The sequence below is a fragment of the Danio rerio genome, chromosome 20, assembly GCF_049306965.1.
Source record: "Danio rerio strain Tuebingen ecotype United States chromosome 20, GRCz12tu, whole genome shotgun sequence".
NCBI classification, from domain to species: Eukaryota; Metazoa; Chordata; class Actinopteri; order Cypriniformes; family Danionidae; genus Danio; species Danio rerio.
In genome coordinates this window covers 52,942,501-52,960,117 of record NC_133195.1, presented here as the reverse complement: position 1 = coordinate 52,960,117, position 17,617 = coordinate 52,942,501, and the positions used below count along the sequence as shown (strand labels likewise).

Here is a 17,617-nt window from a genome sequence, read left to right as displayed (position 1 = left end):
TAGATTTTTAAAAGGCACATTAACTTCTTTCACATGTACACATGGATCGATAATTGCAATAATTTGACCATAAACAGCTGAAAAAATTTATTGGAAATAAAAATTCATTCTCTGTCACAAGGGGGCGCTTTAGGAGCGCTGAAATATTACGGTTTCCCTAGTAATGACTGTACACAAATCAGCATTATACTGTATGCGACCCAAATGGTCGCAATTTCGAGCCCTGCATTAGCAGCAGCTGTCTGGAGTTGACTATGTTAACTTTAATCAGATGTAGTTTCATAACAAGCAAACTCAGTTCACCTTTTGAAAAGAAAGCAGTCATCAGCTGCTTCCCCTCATTCTGCCTCCTTTCTTTTTCCTTCCTGTCTTTCTTTTTTTGAAAGCCCGATTTGGGCTTTTTGCGCAGCATGATCAGGCTCTGGACTCACTGCGTTACTTGTTTGCCGCCGGCTGCCGTCTATGGGTGGACTAAACCATTTCCGGGGGAGGGGTTATCAATATATTTTGAAATAAATAATGACATTGACATCAATTGGAGGGGCCAATTAATTCGAAATAGGCTACAAAAAAAATAAAAATAAATAAAAAATTGGTGGGATTTCAAAGGGCCCTCTCCCTAGACGGGGCCCTGGGTAGTCAGGTCCACTTTTCCCCCCACTACCACGCCCATGCCTATAATGTCCCCTTAAAAACTTATATATGAATATTAGTTCTGCCTGTCCAATGCGTGGTGAACAAAACTCATCAGTGCCCAAATTCAAGCACTAATAAACAACCTCTGAAACTAGGAATCGAGCTGATTGAGACGCACCCCATGTCTAAACCCATTATGCACTTGTGTTGTTAGCATTTTGCACTCATCTTAGCATCATCGGCTCTGCTTCTTTGAGAGCTAATTTGGTTTATTCACTTCATTGGACATTTAGAAAACGAGCTGCTCGTCTGCAATCTTTCATTTGCATGCAAAACCTGCACTATTTTCCACTCCAATTGACGCTTTTATGGTACTGTGCTCTCGTGCTAATTAGCCCTGTTTGGCAAATATGGCCTCACATCATTATATATCGTTAGCTTTATAGCTAACACCATTGGTTTACATTTGTGCATCAATCTTACAGATTTATACACTGTATTTTTCCCCTCAAAAGAGCTGAATAGCATCATTGTGATCGCTCTTAGTGTGTAATAACTCATCCTGTGATACAGCAGTTTAATCACCCTAACTTATTTCCTACATCCTCTGTTTTACTGTACGAGGGAAATGACATCATCTTCCTCCCATCGGAAAGGCATCTGGTCGTACGTCCACTGTGACCGACCATCAGAGCTGAACCAGACGGCCAGAAGAAAAGCAGGGCTTATCAGTAACATTAATTCATCAATCACAGCAGGCAGGACAAAAGAGATCGGGGTGATTATAAATGGCTCCCAAAGCGTGTATGAAGCTAACGCTGAAGTCATTACACAAGCAGTGTTTCTCATTCTGGGTCAGCAGATGTCTTTTCTGAAGGAGGTGATTTTGAGGGAGCCGTTTGTGCAATGGAAAGAATGTTCCAGATAGCAGAGCTATTCCTGTGAAACGGCACGTCATATTGCATCACCGCTGCAAGCTTTGCTAAGCGTGGGTCAGCTCTTGTGCCGTTTGTTTCTGAAAATGTCTTAATTTTTTTTTTTTAATGTTGACTTGACAAGGTCATATTGATAGTCTTGCGCAAACTTAGGTTAGCATTTATTTCAAAATCACTTAGCTGAATTCAACATCTCTTCTAAAAAAGACGTTTTCAAACTGTACACTATGGATGATGGATGAACAGGACTGTGGGGTGGGTTGATGGTTTCAGCTATACAGTATATTGAGCTGATCGTCTGTCAGTGCATCCATCATCTATCTGTAGTTTTATCCATCTATCATCCATCCATTTATCTACTCCTTGTTTTATTCATCCATCCATCTATCCATGTCAGTCTGTCGATTCATCCATGTTGTTTTGTTCATCCAACCTTCCATCCATCCGTTTGTTCTCTCCAACCATGCATTTTATCCGTCCATCCATCTGTTGTTTTCTCCATTCATCAATCACTTAACCTATTAATCCATCCATCCAACCTTGCTTTTCATCTGTCCATCCATCTATTGATCTCTCTATCCATTAATCAATCCAATCAAATATCCATCCATCCATTGATCTTTCCTAACATCCATCCATCCAACCATGCATTTCATCAGTCCATCCATCTGTTTATCCCTACATCAATAAATCCATCCATCCATCCATCCATCCATCCATCCATCCATCCATCCGTTGTTCTCTCCAACCAATCGTGCATTTCATCAGTCCATCCATCTGTTTATCAATCCATCCATAAATCCATTTCATCAGTCCATCCATCCATTGTTCTCTCCATTCATCAATCATTTAATCCATTAATCCATCCATCCATCCAACCATGCATTTCATCAGTCCATCCATCTGTTGTTTTCTCCATTCATGAATCACTTAACCTATTAATCCATCCATCCAACCATGCTTTTCATCTGTCCATCTATCTATTGATCTCTCTATCCATTAATCAATCCAATCAAATATCCATCCATCCATTGATCTTTCCTAACATCCATCCATCCAACCATGCATTTCATCAGTCCATCCATCTGTTTATCCATACATCAATAAATCCATCCATCCATCCATCCATCTGTTGTTCTCTCCAACCAATCGTGCATTTCATCAGTCCATCCATCTGTTTATCAATCCATCCATTTCATCAGTCCATCCATCCATTGTTCTCTCCATTCATCAATCTTTTAATCCATTAATCCATCCATCCATCCAACCATGCATTTCATCAGTCCATCCATCTGTTTTCTCCATTCATCAATCACTTAACCTATTAATCCATCCATCCAACCATGCTTTTCATCTGTCCATCCATCTATTGATCTCTCTATCCATTAATCAATCCAATCAAATATCCATCCATCTATTGATCTTTCCTAACATCCATCCATCCATCCAACCATGCATTTCATCAGTCCATCCATCTGTTTATCCATACATCAATAAATCCATCCATCCATCCATCCATCCATCCATCTGTTGTTCTCTCCAACCAATCGTGCATTTCATCAGTCCATCCATCTGTTTATCAATCAATCCATCCATCAATCCATCCATTTCATCAGTCCATCCATCCATTGTTCTCTCCATTCATCAATCTTTTAATCCATTAATCCATCCATCCATCCAACCATGCATTTCATCAGTCCATCCATCTGTTTTCTCCATTCATCAATCACTTAACCTATTAATCCATCCATCCAACCATGCTTTTCATCTGTCCATCCATCTATTGATCTCTCTATCCATTAATCAATCCAATCAAATATCCATCCATCTATTGATCTTTCCTAACATCCATCCATCCAACCATGCATTTCATCAGTCCATCCATCTGTTTATCCATACATCAATAAATCCATCCATCCATCCATCCATCCATCCATCCATCCATCCATCCATCCATCCATCTGTTGTTCTCTCTAACCAATCGTGCATTTCATCAGTCCATCCATCTGTTTATCAATCAATCCATCCATCCAACCATCCATCCATCCATCCATCCATTTCATCAGTCCATCCATCCATTGTTCTCTCCATTCATCAATCTTTTAATCCATTAATCCATCCATTCATCCAACCAAGCATTTCATTAGTCCATCTGTTTGTTTTCTCCATCCATCAATCATAAAATCCATTAATGCATCCGTCCATTTATCAATGCATTTTATCAGGCCATTCTTTCGTTTGTTATCTCCAACCATGCATTTCATCAGTTTCATCTGTTGATCTATCCATCCAACAATCAAATCAACCAAACATCCATCCATCCATCCATCCATCTATCCGTTGTTCTCTCCAACTAACCATCCATTCAACCATGCATTACATCAGTCCATCCATCTGTCGATCTTTTCATCCATCAATTAATCCATCCATTCATCCATCCATCCATCCGATTTTTCTCCAACCAATCATCCATCCAACCATGCATTTCATCAGCCCATTCATCAGTTGTTCTCTCCATCATCCTTCCATCAATCCATCTATTAATCCATCGATTCATCCATCCATTAGTCTCTCCAACCATGCTTTCATCTGTCCATCCATCAATTCTTCTCTCAATCAATCAATCAATCAATCAATCAATCAATCAATCAATCAATCAATCAATCAATCAATCAATCAATCAATCAATCAATCAATCAATCAATCCATCCATCCATCCATCCATTCATCCATCTATCCACATGGTTGTTCTCTCCAACCATGCATTTTGTAAGTTCATACATCCGTTGTTTGCTCCATCCATCCATCCATCCATTCATTTTTCTATTGTTCTTTCCGACCATTTTTTTTCATCCATCCAACTGTCTTTCGTTCTGTCCAACCATGCATTTTACACATGCATCATTTGTTCTTTCCAAACATGCATTTCATCTGTCCATCTGTCTGTTGTTCTCTCCAACCATGATCTCCATATATCCATCCATCCATCCATTGATCTCTCCAACCATGTATTTTGTTTGTTCCAAGCAACCATCCATCCATCCGTTCATCTATTGTTTTCTCCAACCATGCATTTAATCCATCCATCCATCTATTGTTCTCTCCAACCATGATCTCCATCCATCCATCCATCCATCCATTGATCTCTCCAACCATGTATTTTGTTTGTTCCAAGCAACCATCCATCCATCCGTTCATCCATTGTTTTCTCCAACCATTCATTTAATCTATTCATTCTTTGTTCTCTCCAACCATGCATTTAATCCATCCATCCATCTATTGTTCTCTCCAACCATGCACTCCATCCATCCATCCATTGACCTCTCCAACCAAGTATTTTATTTGTTCCAACCATCCATCCATCCATCCATCCATTGACCTCTCCAACCAAGTATTTTATTTGTTCCAACCATCCATCCATCCATTCATCCATTGTTTTCTCCAACCATTCATTTCATCTATTCATTCTTTGTTCTTTCCAACCATGGATTTTGTCCATCCATCTGTTGTTCTCTCCATCCATCCATCCATCCATCCATCGTTTTCTCCAACCATTCATTTAATCTATTCATTCTTTGTTCTTTCTAACCATGGATTTTATGTCCATTCATCTGTTGTTCTCTCTGTCCATCCATCCATTCATCCATCCATCCATCCATCCATTGTTTTCACCCAACAATGCACTTCATCTATCCATCCATTATTCCATTATTTCATCCATCCAATCATACATGTTGTTTCATCCGACATAAATCTAAAGATGTTATGTTATTTTTTTTTGTCCAAACTATATCTAAAGAGACTATAGATGGATGGAATGATGGACAGATGGATGGATGGACGGCTGTCCACAGAACATCTACCACAGAAAGAAATATATTGGGCATCTCTCTCTGGATTCTGATGAGTCAATCAGGTTTTACCTTATAATTGTATAGATTTGTTCATCCTATCTCTGCTTATTGTGTCTATCTGACTCTACCTTTCACTTGGTACTTAGAACTGTGTGCAAATGTAAAGTAAACAAGCACAGACTAAAGCAGAAAGAGTCAATATGCAGTAACTGCATGAACGTACAGTACGAGAGCCCCCTTAAACTCTCACCTAAAACGCGACTCCACATTTTCTTCAGGTGTCGTTTTAAACTAGGCTATAGTTTATGATTCCTATTTTTATATGCACTCCACAACCCCTTCATGTCCTTTCTCTATATATGTCTATCTCTCTCCCTCCCCTGCAGGGTGGCATCACGTCTCATTAATTACATTAAGGCTGTAGACTTTGCATACTTGTTGAATATATATATCAGCTGTGTTATTTGGCTTGGAGCACATAAACATACTATATGCGTGATGCAATAGCCTTTGAATAATGTGCACTAATGAATCGTTCATCATTAGAGCAGGAATGTGTGTTAAGGTAATAACAGGGTGCATTACAATTTGCTCTTGACTCTGACGCTAAATGCATTCAGGCACAAATTGCAGGAGTGCACTTGTGATATGGATATTTTTAGAGGCCCGTGCTCCAGGATGGTACAGTAGGAAATGGCAGATGGTCAGAGATTGTGTCCACACAGGAAGTGGACCGAAAAATGTTGCACGGGCTGTGTTGTATTTCTCTTGAGAGAATGACTGAAGCTGTAAATTAGAGATGTTACAGAGGAGAGCACTTACGTCTGGTCAAATTGAATCCTGCTATATTAGTATGAAATTGGCCCCTAAATATCTGATGGGGCAATAAAAATAGACTGAGATTTGACAGCTGGCATAGAGTAAGCAGACGTTGGGCTCTTAGGATTGTCAAATATTTAAGTCCAACATTCCACTGAAAGTATCTGAATACTTGGAAGGCATAACTGTGTTACATGCAATATTGAGACTTGGATCTTTAATAGAAGCGTCTTTAATATAATAAATTGTCTGTCTGTCTGTCTGTCTCTTTGTCTGTCCATTTGTCTATCTGTCTCTCCATCTATTTGTCCGTCTGCCCATCCATCTGTCTGTCTGTCTGTCTAGCCATCAGTCTGTCCATCTATCCAACTTTCCACCGTCTCTCTATCTAACTGTCCATCCCTCTGTCTGTCTATTCATTCATAAGTCTGTCCATCTGTCTGTCTATTCATCCATCCATCTGTCTGTCTAAATATCTGTCTGTTTGTCTATCTGTGTATGCATCTAATACATCTACCTATACGTCTGTCTGTCTATCCGTCCGTTCATCCATCCATCTGATATCTGTCTGTCTCTGTCTATCTGTCATTTTATTTCTCTATCTATCTATCTATCTATCTATCTATCTATCTATCTATCTATCTATCTATCTATCTATCTATCTATCTATCTATCTATCTATCTATCTATCTATCTATCTATCTATCTATCTATCTATCTATCTATCTATCTATCTATCTATCTATCCATCTGTCTCTCCATTTGTTCTTCCATCCATATGTCCATCTATTTATCAGTCTATCCATCCATCCATCCGTCTGTCTATACATCTGTTTGTCTGTCTATCTGTGTATACATCTACCTATCCATCTGTCTATCCGTTCATTTGTCCATCCATCTGATATCTGTCTGTCTGTCTGTCTCTTATTCTATCTATCTGTCTGTCTGTTTAGCCTTCTAACCATCTGTTAATCTGTCCATAGTCTGTCCGTCCATTTATCCATCTGTCTGTTTATCCATCTATCTGTCTGTCTATTCATCTATCCCTCTATCTATCTGACTGTAAATCTTTCTGTTTGTCTATCTTTGTATACATCTACCTATCTATCTGTCTATCCATCCATCCACCCATCCATCATCTGTCTGTCTGTCTATCTGTCTTTCCTTATGTCTGTCTGTCTATTTATTTAGCCATCTAACGTCTATCCACCCATCTTTCCGTCTATCTATCTATCTATCTATCTATCTATCTATCTATCTATCTATCTATCTATCTATCTATCTATCTATCTATCTATCTATCTATCTATCTATCTATCTATCTATCTATCTATCTACCCATCCATCCATCCATCCATCCATCCATCCATCCATCCATCCATCCATCCATCCATCCATCCGTCTGTCTGTCTAGCCATCTAACCATTAATCTATTTATCAATCTGTCTGTACATGTGTCTGTCCGTCCATCTATCCATCTGTCTATTCGACCATCAATCCATCTGTCTGTCTGTTTGTCTTTGTACCTATCACTCTGTCTGTCTATCAGTCCGTTCATCCATCCATATGATATCTGTCTATCTATTCATATGTCTGTCATTCTACCTATCTGTCTGTTTGTCCACCCATCAGTCCTACATCCATTCATTCATTTCCTCCATCCATCCATCCATCCATCCATCCATCCATCCATCCATCCATCCATCCATCCATCCATCCATCCATCCAACAAAAACAAATCTATCTATCTATCTATCTATCTATCTATCTATCTATCTATCTATCTATCTATCTATCTATCTATCTATCTATCTATCTATCTATCTATCTATCTATCTCTCTGTCAAATCTGTCTGTCTGTCTGTCTGTCTGTCTGTCTATCTATCTATCTCTCTGTCAAATCCATCCATCCACCTGACTGTCTGTCTCTATGTCTGTGTAGCCATCCATCCATCTATCCATCTGTTTGTCTATCCATTTGTACTTCCATCCATCTATCCGTCTATCTGTCTATTTATCAGTCTGTCCATCTGTCTGTCAATTCAACCATCTATCTGTCCATCTGTCTGTCTATATATCTGTTTGTCTGTCTGTCTGTCTCTCTGTCTGTCTGTCTAGCCATCTAACCATCAATCAATCCATCTGTCTCTCCATTTGTTCTTCCATCCATATGTCCATCTATTTATCAGTCTATCCATCCATCCATCCGTCTGTCTATACATCTGTTTGTCTGTCTATCTGTGTATACATCTACCTATCCATCTGTCTATCCGTTCATTTGTCCATCCATCTGATATCTGTCTGTCTGTCTGTCTCTTATTCTATCTATCTGTCTGTCTGTTTAGCCATCTAACCTAATCTGTCCATAGTCTGTCCGTCCATTTATCCATCTGTCTGTCTATTCATCTATCCTTCTATCTATCTGACTGTAAATCTTTCTGTTTGTCTATCTTTGTATACATCTACCTATCTGTCTGTCTATCCATCCATCCACCCATCCATCATCTGTCTGTCTGTCTATCTGTCTTTCCTTATGTCTGTCTGTCTATTTATTTAGCCATCTAACGTCTATCCACCCATCTTTCCGTCTATCTATCTATCTATCTATCTATCTATCTATCTATCTATCTATCTATCTATCTATCTATCTATCTATCTATCTATCTATCTATCTATCTATCTATCTATCTATCCATCCATCCATCCATCCATCCATCCATCCATCCATCCATCCATCCATCCATCCATCCATCCATCCATCCATCCATCCATCCATCCATCCATCCATCCATCCATCCATCCATCCATCCATCCATCCATCCATCCATCCATCCATCCATCCATCCATCCATCCATCCATCCATCCATCCATCCATCCATCCATCCGCCTACCTACTCTCCCATTCATTCATCTGTTTATAAAGCAGGGTAAATCCTTCATATTAATGAACATGCATATGTATTTATTTATCTCTCTCTCAGACAGAGCAGACACACATAGTTCTGTTTGCCTGAAGTGTTGAAATGATGACCGTATGATGGTCTTAATTTTGGCAATCATATGATCAACACAAAAGCAGCGTGCTCTGTTTGTGCCAGACAGATCGTGGATGTGAGAGTTTCTCTGCCCTTATTTAGTCACAGTCCTCCAGCCTTCACACAGCTGAAACAAACTCTGACGTTTTCCTTAAGAAATTGTCTGTGTGTGGGTTCAGGTCTGGAAGACTGGTAAAAAAAATACTTACACAACTGTTACCACCTGTCTTAATGTTGTTTAGCGGTAGCCATCATGTTGAGGTCGACTATTATATATACTGTTGTTTACTAAAAACTTGACTGAAATGCTGCTTATTACATATTTTAAGATTTTTGAAAGTCATCTAGTGCACTGCTATTGACTTTTTTGTATTGTTTGCACTGAAATAAGTCTACAGTCAATTGAAAAATAACTAGCATAGGGAAACCTTAAATTAATAGGCAAAGTTTGAATAAATAATGTTACAATTCTAAACAACTATACTAAATTTGGAAAAAAATAATGATTTATTTTAACAGTTAAATGAATAATATTATAAAAGCATATGACTACATTTTTGTAGTTCTATAAATATGTAATAAAATAAAATAAAAATTATTAACTCTGGATTATAAACCACCATATTATTGGAAGATCTTTTTATTTCCAGTACGAGATGTTGCTTATATTTTTTTATGTGATCATCTACATTCAGATGAATGTAATAAAAAATAATATGAAATTAAATAAAAATAGACATACATATTCCAAATATAGCGTATTCCAAAAATAGGTCTCAACTACAGCTTGTTGAATTTTTTATTAGTTCTATATCATGCCGTTTCTTTTTTTAAATATTTGTTTTATTATTTTCTATTTTGTATGTGCATAATAATGGCATGGCTGGCATGCACCGTTTTTTTTAAACGATTCTACAACACAAAATAAATGTAAATCTATTAATATGTTTTAAAAAAAAACTTTATATTCCCAATATTATACCTGCTTGTAGTGTTATAAACATATTTAAAATAAAAATCCAAAGATTCCAATTATTGATCATAACTTTTGACATAAAGTGTAAAAAAATGTCTCAATGCAAACTTTCAATCAGTTCTATATAATGTTTTTTTTTTGTGAGTTTTTCTTTTCTTTTAGTGTGAAGAATGCATGCACACTATATGCCATATATCTATATACATGACATTTTTACTTTCAAAACTATATATTGCTTATAGTGTTTGTTATTTTTATAAGATCATGTACAATGAATACAATATCAAAATAATATGTTACATAAACACTCACCAGCCACTTTATTAGGTACACCTTACTAGTACTGGGTTGGATCCCCTTTTACCTTCAGAACTGCCTTAATCTTTCATGGCATAGATACAACAAGGTACTAGAAATATTCCTCAGAGATTTTGCTCCATATTGACATGATAGCATCACACAGTTGCTGCAGATTTGTCGGCTGCACATCCATGAGGCGAATCTCCCGTTCCACCACATCCCAAAGGTGCTCCATTGGATTGAGTGCTGCTGTAGCCCATCCGCCTCAAGGTTGGATGTGTTCAGAGATGCTTTTCTGAAGACCTCGGTTGTAATGAGTGGTTATTTGAGTTACTGTTGCCTTTCTATAAGCAGTTTCTGAAATACTCAGACCAGCCCGTCTGGCATCAACAACCCTGCCATGTTCAAAGTCCCTGTTCTGATGCTCGGCTTGAACTGCAGCAGATTGTCTTGACCATGTCTACATGCCTAACTGCATTGAGTTGCTGCCATGTGATTGGCTGATTAGAAATTTGTGTTCACGAGCAGTTGGACAGGTGTACCTAATAAAGTGGCCAGTGAGTTTAAAATATATCAAAATAAACAAACAAATATTCTAAATATTAATTACACCTCCATATGAAAAAAAAATATATCAGTCCTATATCATGTGGTTTTATTTTTATCATAGCTTTTTTTGTGTTATTTATTAAATTTTTTGAAGTATGCATGCACAGTGAATGCCATATGTCTAAATGCATGGCTGGCATGCACCAGTTTTTATAATCCCAGATTACTTGTACTGTTATGCCAACAAAGAATGTGCCAGTGTGTATCCGTGGGCACCGAGCACCAGCAGCATCCAATATTAAATATAAACGAAGTGCCACCGACGCTCGTCCACCTCCGCTAAAAACACCCTGAGAATCTTAGGAATTAATTATCACAGGAGCAGCGAGTAAACCGGCGCTCGTTCACGGCATTCGGCCATTTAAATTTCCCAGGAGGCTCGCATGAAACACAACCTGCATGTGATTGGACGATGAAGTGCGAGTCTTTCTGGTGTCCCCTGAGCACAAGTGTTTCTGTCTATAAATACGCGCGAGTTTCATCGAGGAGCAGCTGCGTGAAGCGCCCGGGGAGCCCTTCAGGAGAGAGAGGTGCATATTCTCAGTGTAAATATAAGACAAACTCTCATTATATATCTCCCAGCTGCCTCCAGCTCCAATAATAACAGAGCGAAGGTCACCCCAAAACTCTCAAAGGCATAATCAAAGGTAAAAATATGGCCGTCTCAAGTTGAGCGCTGAGGTTTGTGAAAAGCATTGCAAAAGAATGAACTTTCCTCTAAATTGCTTTTTTGGGACTCAAATAGGTGCCAAAAATGTATGCTCTTTCGAAGTAGATTTGTTTTGTTCATTTCTAGGGCTGTGCAATATGATGATATACAGTCAGAATTATTATCCATCCTGAATTATTCGCACTTCGTTTTATTTTTTCCCTAATTTCTTTTTAACAGAAACTACATTTCTAAACATAATAGTTTTATTAACTCATTTTTAAGAACTGATTTCTTTCATCTTTGCCATGATGACAGCACATAATATTTGACTAGATATTTTCCAGGACTCTAGTATTCAGCTTAAAGTGACATTTAAACACAGCCATATCACCCTGCAGCCCAAGAATGGTTACTCGATGAAGCTAAGCAGGGCTGAGCCTGGTCAGTATGGGAGAGCACTTGGGAAAACTAGGTTGCTGATGGAATTGGTGTTAGAGAGGCCAGTAGGGGGCACTCAACTTGTGGTCTGTGAGTCCTAATGCCCCTGTAAAAGTGAAGGGGACACTATACTGTCAGTGGGCGCCGTCTTTCGGATAAGATGTTAAACCGAGGTCCTGACACTCTGTGGTCATTAAAAATCCCATAGCACTTCTTGTGAAAGAGCAGGGGTGTAACCCCGGTGTCCTGGCCAAAGTCCCTCTGTTGGCCCTTACGATCATGGCCTCCCAATCATCCCCATCCACTGAATTGGCTCTATCACTGTCTCTCCACTCCACCAAAAGCTTGTGTGTGGTGAGCGCAGTGGCGCTGTTGCCCTGTGGCAGCCGTCACATCATCCAAGTGGAGCTGCACACTGGTGGTGGTGTGGAGAGATATACTATACGGCAATCATTTTCGCATGTGTTGTTATTCTGACCTGAAGTGACCAGCGCTTACATTTCTTCACCTTTTTTTTATGGCATCTCATAACTAGGTGACCGTTTTTTTAGAGGATGACAAACGGACAAACTATTGCTGCACTTCTGGTACATGTTTATGGAAAAAAAGCTAAAAGACTGCAGTGTTTGGATGCACTGTATTTGTCATTCATTCATTTATTTTCTGCCGGTTTTCTGGGGCCGGGTCGCGGGGGCAGCAGTCTTAGGAGAGCAGACTTCCCTCTCCAGACACTTCCTCCAGCTCCTCGGGGGGATCCCAAGGCGTTTCCAGGCCAGCCGAGAGACATAGTTCCTCCAGCGTGTCCTGGGTCTTCACCGAGGCCTCCTCCCGGTGGGACATGCCTGGAACACCTTCCTAGGTCCTGGAGGCAATCTGAAATAGATGCCCGAGCCACCTCAGCTGACTTCTCTTGATGTGGAGGAGCAGCGGCTCTACTCCGAGCTCCTTCCGGGTGTCAGAGCTCCTCACCCTATCCATAGGGAACTGAGTGCGCTCTGTCACCCTTCAATTTCGGCCGCTTGTATCCGAGATCTTGTCCTTTCGGTCATGACCCAAAGCTCATGACCATAGGTGAGAGTAGGAATGTAGACTGACCGGTAAACCGAGAGCTTTGCCTTTCAGCTCAGCTCCTTCTTCACCACAACGGACCGGTATACATCGACCGCATTATTGCTGCCGCTGCACCATTCCGCCTGTCAATCTCACGCTCCATCCTTCCCTCCCTTGAGAACAAAACTCCAAGATACTGAAACTCTTCCACCTGGGGTAAGGACTTTCCTCCAACCTAGAGATAACAAACCACCTTTTTCCGGTGGAGCACCATGGCCTCGGACTTGGAGGTGCTGATTCTCATCCCAGCCGCATCACACTCGGCAGCAAACCGCCCCAGTGCATGCTGAAGGTCCATGTTTGATGAAGCCAACAGAACAACATCGTCTGCGAATAACAGAGATGAAATCTTGTGGTCTCTGAACCGGACCCCCTCCAGCCCAAGGTTATAAAATAAAGCCATAAAAGTTATGAATAGAATTAGTGAATAGCTGATCGATGTGTTTGTCTGAAGTAATTAGTCTGCCGTTACTAAGCTTATTGGCATTGCATCCAAGGCACATACTCAGAACCCACATTTAAAGGGCCATGAAACCCCCTCGTTTCAGCAGGGTGTTTTCACACCTCTACTTTGGAAAAAGTCAGAAAAGTGGGCGTGTCCAGCTCTGTTTAGGGGGGAGTGTCGGAGGAGGGAAAGAGGCATGGTGTGGGAGTGTCTATTTGGGCGCACTGAATTTCAGAGTCAAAACACACATCCACAGCGGACAATGTGACTGTTTACATGGACATCTGTAGTCGAATTATTTGCCAAATTATTAAATGGTGGACTTTAACTGCAGTTTGGCTCTTTCATTCAGGGAATTCATTCATGTCCCTCATGACAAACAAGATATTTGATTCAAGGAACTGCTCTAAGCGTGTATTTTTCATGCAATGTTTGATACCGCACGGCGAATGAGAGAAAAAAACCTCAGCATTTGCTGGAAACTTAGATGCACACGGCAGGTAGTTATCGGCCGCGTGTGTTATCGGTCACAAAATGCGGTGAAAATCCTACACGAGGTTATAGTTTGGTTGTAGTGCTAACTTGTTTACACTCGGTGCAATAGTTTGTTTGATACGAATAAAACACGAACTGAATAAACAAAGAGCACTGGTCGCTCACTTACCAAATCTGTAGAGGAAGGACAATCAACACCAACTAGAGCCGCGTCTTTATTTAGAGGAGACTACAAGCGAATCCGGATCTCAGCATTTGCAGATGAGAACAGCTCTCAGGTAAACAATGCTTCTCCTTAGACACGTAAGTTATTGTTGTCGAGCGTCGCGTACACTGTTAATTCACACATGACTCCAGCTGAGCTCTCACAGAGAGAAAATGAAAACAAAACTTAACTGCAGCAAACTATAAAAGCAACACTTCACGCTTGTTTTGCCAACACAACGTGGCGTCTCTGTTGTCTAAACACTGTGACAGTAATGAATATTAATGAAGTTACACAATAGAGCAGGCTGATTGGTTTGAACCAAGCTTTACTCCTGCATTAATGCATCACACTGTAAGACGTAATAAGACACACTCTGGCACAGACGTCCAGTCTGCACGCTGGAATACACGCTATTATGTCATGACCGTGACGCAGCTTCAAAAATTCGTTTCAAACCGGAAGTACGAATTTGCTTGAAATAACGCAAAAACAACCAATTTACACTCTTTAGTGAAATATAGGTGTCCTAATAGTGTTTTTAGCAGTGTGGGACACATATACGACTGTCAACAGCTCAAAACATGTGTTTTGGTGTTTCGTGACCCTTTAATAAAACTATAGCAATTCATACCGAAACTACATAACGAACTCTTTTATTATCGATATTGACAATGGTGTTCGGTCAATAAATACCGATATCAATTATATCGCCCAGCCCTAATTATAAAAGAAAAATAAATTCACAGGGAGGCTAAAAATTTTGATTTAAACTGTATATTTTATATATATCACACTATATTGTTAATCACAAACTCTACTTTTAAACCCCAAGATGACAGAGAATCCTTACATTAAAGGGCACCTATGATGCAAAATCAACTTTTGTTAGCTGTTTGGACAGAGCTGTGTGTAGGTATTGTGTGTCCACCGTCATATTGAAGCGACAGAACCACAAGTCTCTTTTTTTTTTTTTAAATGTCCTGACATTAAAGAAGGATCCAAATTCCAGTGGCAGGCACATATTAACATGTATCCATGGTAACGTCTCCATAGTGACGCATGCAAACATGTCCACAGAACAGGGTTTGCAAAGAAACTGGGATTAAAAGATCTGTTGCAACTCTCTGTGGTCAGCTGCACCTCAAGAATGACCATGTTTGTAATGAAGACAGTAAAATTGCTATGTAATTCATAACCAAATTTGAGGACCAAATGTTTCCACAAGTATAGCAATACGAGTACATTTTGACTCTGTTGCAGACTTTTTTTATTGGTCCCCATGGAGAAAACTGCTCAAAAATCACTATTTGGTAAATGTTAAGATGCAGATTGTTGGGTTAAGGGATAGGGTGGTGAACGGGGATGGAATATACAAGTTGTATAGTATAAACATAACGTCTATGGGAAGTTAACATAATGATAGCTGTGTGTGTGTGTGTGTGTGTGTGTGTGTGTGTGTGTGTGTGTGTGTGTGTGTGTGTGTATGTGTGTGTGTGTGTGTGTGTATGCAATTTGTTGAATGTTTTTGTGTGATCTCTGTGGATGTGAACATGAGCCAGGTCAGATTTGTTGGGTGTGAGATCATACGGGAGGCTGTGTGTGTATGTGTATGTGTGTGTGTGTGTGTGTGTGTGTGTGTGTACACACTTTATCAAGAATCCTGATGTCATGCCTCACTCAGGGAAATCCCCCTCTTTAAATCTGCACATGGGAACATGAGAAATGAGTCTGCTGCAGATCAGCTACAAGGGCAAACTGTGTACTCAGATATTAAGAGTTGGCTCAGAGACTGCAGACATTTGATATCAGCGTCTTCTGTAGTCTACTAGTGAAACAGAAGATGTTAAAAGAGTTTTTAGGATTTACACTATACACTGTATAAAAATAATGGTTCATTGTCTGGGGATTTTAGTTTTTTTCCCAATGGATATATAAATAATTAATCTAGCATTAACCTAATTAACCTAGTTAAGCCTTCAAATTGCATATTAAAATGTGCAATTTAAAGGAGTAACTAGGTTAATTAGGTTAAAGTTAAGTTAATTAGGGAAGTAATTGGAAAACTGTGGTTTATTCTGTTTCGCCAATCGAAGAAATAATCTTAAGGGGGCTAATAATATTGAACTTAGCAGTTTTATTTCTTTCTCCAGAATAAAAGGAATGTAAAATGAAAATGATGTAAAATGAAATACTGTGTAAATAATTGCTGGCTGTTAAACATCACTTGGAAAATATTTTTAAAAATAATTGAAAAAGTCCCTGCTGAAAAATCCAGCTTAAACCAGCCTAGGATGGTTGGCCGATTTTAGCTGGTTGACCAGGCTGGTTTTGGCGACTTCCAGGCTGGTTTCCAGCTATTTCCAGCCTGGTTTTAGCTGGACAGGCTGGTAAATGACCAGCTAAAACCAGCTTGACCAGCCTAGCCAAGCTGGGAGCCCAGCCAAAATGAGCTATGTCCAGCTTAAACCAAGATGGTCAAGCTGGTTTTTGATGGTTTTAGCTGGTCACTTTCCAGCCTGACCAGCTAAGACCAGACTGGAAATGACTGGAAACCAGCCTGGAAGTGGCCAAAACCCCTCTAAAACCAGGCTGGTCAACCAGCTAAAACCAGCCAACCATCCTAGGCTGGTTTAAGCTGGATTTTTCAGCAGGGAGAGTATTAATAATATTTATTTATTTTTATTTATTTATGTCAGGTTTATTTGACAAGGAAAATGCACATTAGCTATAAAATAATTTAATATACTTTAATTTAGTCCCTATATTCTCTTTATTAGTCCCTTTATTCAGTTTTAGTCCCTTTATTCACATTCTACAATGGAATGAACCGCCAGCTTATCCAGTATATGTTTTACACAGCAGATGCCCTTCCAGCTGCAACCCAGTACTGGGAAACATCCATACACTCTCATTGACACTCAGCTTACCTAATTCACCAATAGAGCATGTGTTTGGACTGTGGGGGAAACTGGAGCACCCCCAACACTGGAGAACATGCAAACTCCACACAGAAATGCTAACTGACCTGGCCGGGACTCGAACCAGCGACCTTCTTGCTGTGAGGTGACAGTGCTAACCACTGAGCCACCGTGCCGCCCTATTAT

General features: G+C 39.7%; 1 protein-coding gene across 9 annotated transcripts in view; it reads left to right on the top strand.

Annotated features, from left to right (window-relative positions):
• filip1b (filamin A interacting protein 1b) overlaps positions 1 to 17,617 on the top strand; it is a 97,416-nt gene that overhangs the window by 30,626 nt on the left and 49,173 nt on the right. The window lies entirely within an intron of this gene.